Here is a 7,054-nt window from a genome sequence, read left to right as displayed (position 1 = left end):
ATTCATTTACGTAGTACTGCTCAAACAGTTCTGAAAGCAGCAGCAAAGTAGTCTCTATATAGTTTATAAGCTTAATAGGCCCAAACCACTAGCTTAGCATTCTTCAGACAAAGCTGCAATCTCCTAATAAGCCAGAGAGGTAATTGTACCAAAGTTGGTTATCTGCTAAACTACTCATGATATTTCCTCAGTAGTGTGTATTTTGTTCTATTTATTTTCTTTTTTAATTGCATATTCTTAAATATATTAATATTCTTCTCAACCTACTGAAGATTAAATTTGCCATGTGGAAGACCTGCTGTTTCACATAAATGGCAGAGTCAAGATAGTCAGAATTTAAAATAAAAACCCTAAAAATGGTTAACAAATAAGTAATGAGTGAGAATAATATTGCAATACAAGTAAGTTGAGTATATTTTGTTAACTTGAGAAATAACATTTAAGTCTTTCTTGATACATTATATGATAGTCTGGTAAGAATTCAGTATGATATTTTAACAAGGTTTCCTAGTCTTTTACAATCTACTATTTCATATTTACTGTGAAAGAGGAGGAGATGGATGGGAGAGACTTGGGAAGAAACAAGACACTAGTAGTCAAAATAGCACCCCAGAATGTGTATATATTCAACTTCATTAACTTGCTGAAGGCCATAAGTCTCAAGCTTTCAGGTGAACTGGCATGATTTTGTTTAAAAGTATTTGGTAATGAGAGATACTCAGAAATTCTAAGTCCTATTGCAATTTTATTTCACAGCCCACTGCTAATAAATCAGAAGATACATTTCATGTCCACCTGGCAACATTTGGGACTTTTTCAGGTAATGATCTAGGAAATAAGAAAGATTTTCAGTGAACAGCCTATTGGTTCTGAGTTTTCAACCTTCAAATCTGAGTAGGTGCCAAAATTGAGGCTATACGGGAGGCCCCATGAGAACAAATTGTTACTGGCTTCTAGCTCTCCTGAGCAGCCTGTTGACTTCAACCAGCACTGGGGCTATGTGCTTTCCTTCACAAGGAAAGATACTACCATTCACTTTTTGGAGGGCATATGCAAAATTTAAATTCAATCTTCAAAACTAAATAGGGCACAGGATTACTGCCACAAAAAAGTCCCAGGAAAGAAAGGTTTTGTTGCTGCTTACCTTGCCTGGGCAGCCTACCATCTAAACAAAAAAACACTGGGGCAAGGTGCTCTCCTTTCCCAGGAAGGCTGTTTCACCCTGTTTCTCTCTCCTACAAATTTGGATACCACTGCTCAATCAAATGCATCCAGGGAATGATCCCACACAAGAGGTTCCAGGACAGAAAGCAGTTGCTGGGCTTTATCTCTGTGAGGCAGCCTGTCATCTGCAACTGCCACACTGGGACACAGTGCCTTCCTTCCTGGGTTAAAGCACTGTCATCTCTTTCCAGGAGCTTACAGCCAAAATTTGCCTATGACTCCAGTATTGAATTTGTCCTAGGACTGATCTAAGAGAGAAAGGGGCCAGGACAGAATGGTCTTCACTGGGTAGACAACCATTTGCAGGGTGAGCTTGTTTATATTTCCAAGGAAAGGTAATGTGATTCGCATTCAGGACACTAGCTCTGCCAAATGGATCCACGCTGCAAAGGCAAGAAAAGTGTTGCTGGTCTTTACCTCCCCTGGCTAAGTTATTGTCTCCTACTGAAACACATGGTCTCTGTGCATTCCTTCCCATGTAAAAGAACTGTTGTTCTCTTTCAGGATACCTCCTGCAATTTTGAATACAAATTTTGCTTGCACAAAAAACCTTTTAGGACAGAAGGTACTTGCTGGCCTTTACCTCCCCTTGGAAGCTTGTGATCTGCACCAGCGACACTGGCAGTATGTTCTTTATTTCCAAAGGAATGGTACTGTCACTCACTTCCTGGACCCCACTTGGGAAACTTCAGTCTAAGCTCAAAAATTGAGTATGTCCAAAGATTGCTCCAACACAACAGGTGCCAGGCTGGAAAGCTGTTGCTGGCCTTCACCTCCAGTGGGCAGCCTGTGATCAGCACTTAAAAACACTGGATCTCCAGGTTTTCCTTCCCATGCAACAGTAGGTTTACCAGCCATAAGAGGAAGGTAAATGCTGCTAGAGCGTGATGTGAACTAAAGGTTGCAAATGGAATCTGACAGCTAGACAAACTTCTCTGTCCTGGCACATTGCTTTTTGCCACAACTGACAATTTCAGCTTGGGATCTGCACACGGTGTTTGCTTACGGAGAATCAGAACACAGTTACCACTTTTGCAACTACACTGCCGCCATCGTGTGGAGCTGAGCAACCGTGACGGGGGAAGGTAAAAGACACCACGAGCTTTTTGCTGTTGCACTGTTAGTGCAGGAGCAGTCAGTAAACTGGTCAGGATCTTGGCTCTGTAAGAGGGAGAGAATGGGAAGGTACATAGAGAAGGAAACTGAATAGCACCAGGGTGTGCACAGGCTGCAAGTGGAAGGTGATGCCCAGCCCTGTCTTTTTTTCTAGGGCCTTATTTTGGGGGATTTTGGAGATTTCAAATTGGCAGGTGGACTCACCAGACTGTAGGAGTATGTGACCCTGCATACAGCTGGCAAGAACAGTGCAAAGCCCCAGTGTTTGTGGTGCACTGACAGGCAGTGAGGAGAAGGGGCAGTCCAATAATTGCTTCTTTGCTGGTACACTATTCTGTGTGAGCTGTAGCTGTTTAATTTCCTGTGTCCACAGCAGCTATCCCAAAAGCCCAATTATGTCCTTTTGTGTCCTTCAAATACCCTCTCCTGAGGTAATCTATGCCCAGGATGTCCAGGGCCTCTGGGCCAGTCACAATGGGGTTTTTCTGCCATTTGTTCCCAGTCAGGCTCTCTTCAGCTTCCAGCACAGTCATTTTTGGGAGCCCCCTGTCACCCCAGAAATACAGATGGATTCTGCCCCTACATATCTTGATGACATCAGGGTACATTGTGCACCAGTGTCAATTAAAGCCTTATATCTGTGCCAGGCCATCAGATCCACACAGTCCAACTGATCCAATTGTCCCTTTCCTCCACCTGGCAAGGAGACAGGGTCCCTTTAGTTCTGGTCATGGTACTCACTGCTCACTTCTTGTAAACATGAACTGGAAGTCCCTTCAAGAGGATCAGAAGTAACATCAGCCCTCCTATTCTGTCTGAGGATTTGCCCACAGGAAACCAGAAAGGCATTTATGCTTGAGGCATTTCCTGCAGTGGTTGTTCTTCCCACCAGCTCATATACCTGTGCTGCCAGGTCAAATGTGGGTTTTCCATCCCACTTCTTCATGTCCTCTCCATAGTCATGCAGGTAAAACGACATGTTACTTGTGGTGTGCACCCTCTCTCTCAAGCAGGAGGTTCCTCTGCTCCTAATAGCAGAGACTCTACTGGTGGGGTGTGGGACACCTCTTCTTTTAATTACTGGTAGTCCTCTTTAAATCGCTGCAGGTCCCTGGGCAGTCTTTCCATGGACAAGACACAGGCCCAGGGGGAGGGGGGTGGAAAAAGTACTTCATATAGCTGAAGTCTGATAACTATTCTTTGTTCTTCTTCTTTCCATGACATCACTGCCAGTGACTTGGCATATGACACTGGCACGTTCCGTGGGAACTTGTCTTGGGGTGACTTTATGATGCGTATCCCATATTGCTGCCCTATGCCCAGAAATTAATTTTTGTGCCTTTCTATGCCTCTAAACTGAGCCTGAGAGGGGGAAGGAAAAAACTGAGCAAAACTTTTTCAAAGCAGTTTGCAGCTTGTTCAAGGTCACACAGAGATAGTTTTTTTTTTCCAGCTGTGGCAGGGGAGGGAGGAGGCACCCGGCTTGCGGCTTTCCAGTCAGCTTTTGGCCAGTGGTTCAGCTTCTTTTTCTCCGGAGAGAGACTGAGAGTTGAATTTTTTTTTTTTCTTCCCTGGAATTTCGGATTTTCTCCCTTTTCCACTGGACTGCTACAATATTAGAACACATCGGGAGGACTTTCCACCAAGCGCAGAGGGCCTGGCCCTGGGCCAAGCCCCAGCTCCAAGGATACCAAAGGGAGGACTCTAACACTTTCCCAGGTTTTTCTCCACAGCGAGAGATTTTATTATTTAGCATTATTTTACTTTTCCCGTGTGTTTGTTAAATAAATAGTTTTTATCTCCTTCACTTTCCTTCGAGGAAATTTTTTTTTTTTCCTGAACCTGGTGGGGGAGGGGTGGTTGTGCCTTCCCTCAGAGGATATATTTCTAAATTTGGCCAAACCGGAACAGAACTTCTGCCACACGGTTTGTACCTGGCTTTACAGGGAATTGCTCATCATTCAAATCCTTATAGATTATCTCCAACACAGCTCATTCTCTCCAAGATACTGGATACCTTGCTCCATGGTGTTCCAACTTGTCTCGGTGCACTACTCGATCACCCTTGAGAGAATGCCTTTCCCTCGTGCTTGACCTGAGAGTTTCTGTCCTCTTCCCAATCCCCTTGTCAATATTCACATCCCAGCACAGGGATCCCAGCTGCTTGGCTGCACTACCATCCAGTTCCATATCAAGGGCTGGGATATCCCAGCACTGGAGCAGCCAGGGCACCAGGGGCTCATCTAACTGGCAGCTGAAACCTTTTCACACATCTTACAGCTCACCTGGGGACATGGATCAGGTGATTTTCTCTGGCCCTGCCTCCTCCTCCTGTTCTGAGGGTGCTGATTTTTCATCGCTCACTAACTGAACTGATCTTGTCTTGGATTCCTTCTTCCGTACAGATGTCTTGCTGATGTTCTTTTATCCCATACCCATTTTCGGTTTTGTTTTTGTTTTGTGTCCGGGGTGGTCGCTGCTCCCCCTGCCAGCTCTGGGAGTATCAGGATGGGTGAGAGCCAGCCTGGAATTTCCTGCCAGAGTCGGGGGTGTTGGGGGACTGTTGTTTCCTTTTGGTGGGGCGATTCGTCTCCACAGCTGCGCAGCGGGACCCCTCTGAGGAGAGATACAGTTGCCATGTGGCTTTTGCCCGTTTTTTTTTCTTTTTCCTTCGGCATTGGGACTGGAGCTTGCTGGCTTGCTTCTCTGCTTCTCGGGAGCCCAGAGCCAGTGCGTGCCACACTGGAACCTGGGAGGACCGTGTCCCCTGCCAGGGGCCACCCCCTCTGCGCAGCCCGAACCTGAGACCAGCCATCGCGGGTGAGCCACCCAGGAGAGCGACTGCCCACCCAGCCCCGCTGTTCTCTGCCGCTGCTTCAGGCCTTCCTGCTGTACTGTAACCCAACATCTGGACACCCCGCACCTTCAGGCAGCGTCCTGGAGTTGCTGTTACATTTTACTTGCCAGTTCTGGGTGTGCCCGCCTCTGCCTTTTTCAGCTGGCTGCTTCCAAGGATTCCTACTGTAGTCCACTCCGCTTCCCGAGTGGCCCTGAGACCGGCTGTCCCCCGTGAGTTTGCAAAGGGAGCCCCTTCTCTCTCTCTCCTGCCGCCATTCACCGTGTGGAGAGAGGCGGCTGGGCTCGCGCCACAGCGCCCCCTGCAGGCGCGGGGAAGCAGCGCACCAGCGCCCCCTGCCGGCTGTGAGCGGAACTGCACCGAGGGGAAAGGGCCTGACAGCCGAGAGAGGCTGGCACTGGGTTCCTGGTTCTGTTTGTGGTTGCTGCTGGTGTCGATTGTTTGCCTTGTTATATTTATACCTATATATATTCTAGTAAAGAACTGTTATTGCTTTTCCCATATCTTTGCCTGAAAGCCCCTTAATTTCAAAGTTACAATAAGTCAGAGGGAAGGGGGTCATATTTTCCATTCCAAGGGAGGTTCCCGCCTTCCTCAGCAGACACCTGTCTTTCAAACCAAGACAACAGAGGTGACTGCTTCCAGCGTGGGTTGTTCACCAGATTCAGCTGCAGGTGGTGTGGCCACGGTGCCTGTTGCTCTGTTTCCTCCTCCTCCCCGAGGGTGCTCTCTACTGACCACCAATGTCCAATAAAGAGTAGCCAGGGCCCAACACACTGCAGTAAGCTACTCACCTCTGGAGTTGCCATAGCATACTCCTTGCAAATATTCTGTCACTTTATCAGGGTCCTGGAGTTGTTCAGGGGTAAACTCCCAAACCACTGGAGCAGAGAATTTCTCAAAAAATTGGCCAATTTTCTTGTACATTCCATGCCGCTCATGACTATTCCCCCTCACGACACGTCTCTGAATGGCCGCCTTGGAAATCTCTGCTCTGCCTCCAAACATGACTCTAAACAGTGTGGAGCACACTGAGACATAGCAGACATCGCAACAAGAACGTGCTTTCCTTAACATCCAAAGGCAATTCAAAATTCTGAAAAGCTGTTGCAACAGGCCCAAAGGAGGAAAAGGGGGGAAAAAGGGGGAAAATCATCCTTCCCCCGTTCCCCCCACAGACTGGGTACAAGTATTAATGGACTCCCAAAGGTAGTGCTGAAGTAAGGGCAGCAGGAGAGCAGCACAGAATACACATCCCAAAGTACCCTCATTGCCCTTGATGTTATCATGTCATAAACTCATATCCACAGTACAGCAACAGAGCAATGCCGATCCCTGTCCCTGCTCTGTAAAAGGTCACCCTGAGGAGCACATACAGGAATACATCCAGGGTTAGGCACCATACCCACGTGAACGGACCAAGCAACATTGTGACCAGTGGCTCTGGACCTAATACAGCAAATGCTGAGATCAAGTTTGTTTCCAACCCATTCTTTCGTGGGTTGTGCCCTCATTGTGCCTCACATACTGGGAACCAAGTACGGCTCTCCTGGTTTAGGAATTGGTAAGGAATTGGTAATTAGTACCTTGGTTTAGGTAGTTCCAGATTTACTGCTCCCACTGAAACCACTCTGAACTATGAGCCACTTGCTCACTTCTCCCCCTTCCTCTTCCTCCTCCTCCCCAAGGCAGGAGAACTGGGAGCACAAAAGATAAAGATCATGGGTTGAGATAGGAACAATTTACTGGAAAACAGCATTGAGAGAAAAAAATACAACAGTCACAGCAGCAGTATCAATAACAGAGAACTGTGACCGCTCCCTCAGCTCCACTTGACACTTACCTGTCACTCCCAGC

This window comes from Corvus moneduloides, chromosome 2 (assembly GCF_009650955.1).
Source record: "Corvus moneduloides isolate bCorMon1 chromosome 2, bCorMon1.pri, whole genome shotgun sequence".
Taxonomy (NCBI): domain Eukaryota; kingdom Metazoa; phylum Chordata; class Aves; order Passeriformes; family Corvidae; genus Corvus; species Corvus moneduloides.
Note: the sequence above shows the minus strand (reverse complement) of the source record.